This window comes from Bison bison, unplaced genomic scaffold (genome assembly GCF_000754665.1).
Source record: "Bison bison bison isolate TAMUID 2011002044 unplaced genomic scaffold, Bison_UMD1.0 scf7180017864171, whole genome shotgun sequence".
NCBI classification, from domain to species: domain Eukaryota; kingdom Metazoa; phylum Chordata; class Mammalia; order Artiodactyla; family Bovidae; genus Bison; species Bison bison.
Genome location: NW_011494743.1, coordinates 4,842,479 through 4,843,294, shown reverse-complemented (window position 1 = coordinate 4,843,294; position 816 = coordinate 4,842,479).

Sequence of the window (816 nt, the reverse complement as noted above, 5' to 3'; positions counted from 1 at the left end):
GGTTTCGGTGAAAGGGGAGCTCAATACCATTAAGTACGCATTTTACAAAAGGTTTTTTGTTAGTCATGAGGATCTGATGTCACCATGAAGGGATTTACTGCTTCTCTAGATATGAGGAGATACAAGGATTGAGATCATAAAATCTGTTCCTAAAAACATCCAACTATGTAAAGACCTGTCCCACCAAGATTCCCTGGAACATAGAGTGCTCATTCCACCCTGAACTCCCTCAGGAGTTGTTGAAGGTCAACAGTTATAGCAGCACACAGTTCAGTCTCCATAGAGGCAGAGGGAAAATGCCTTTGTTGTTCAGTCATTGGCATTGCTCTTCGTAAGTGCCAATTTGTAGTTGACAGAAATAACAATACTATTAACTATCTCATAGAATTAAATGATGTAGTGGATATAAACCACTTAGGACAATACTTGACATAAAGAAAATATCCAATAAATATTATGTATGTTCAAATTACAGTATATCAACTATTCGGTTCAGTTCAGTTCAGTTGCTCAGACCTGTCTGACCCTTTGTGACCCCATGAACTGCAGCACACCAGGCCTCCCTGTCCATCACCAACTCTGGGTGTTTACCCAAACTCATGTCCATTGAGTCAGTGATGCCATCCAACCATCTCATCCTCTGTCGTCCCCTTCTCCTCCTGCCCTCAATCTTTCCCAGCATCAGGGTCTTTTCAAATGAGTCAGTTATTTGCATCAGGTGGCCAAAGTATTGGAGCTTCAGCTTCAACATCAGTCCTTCCAATGAACACCCAGGACTGATTTCCTTTAGGATGGACTGGTTGCATCTCCTTGCAG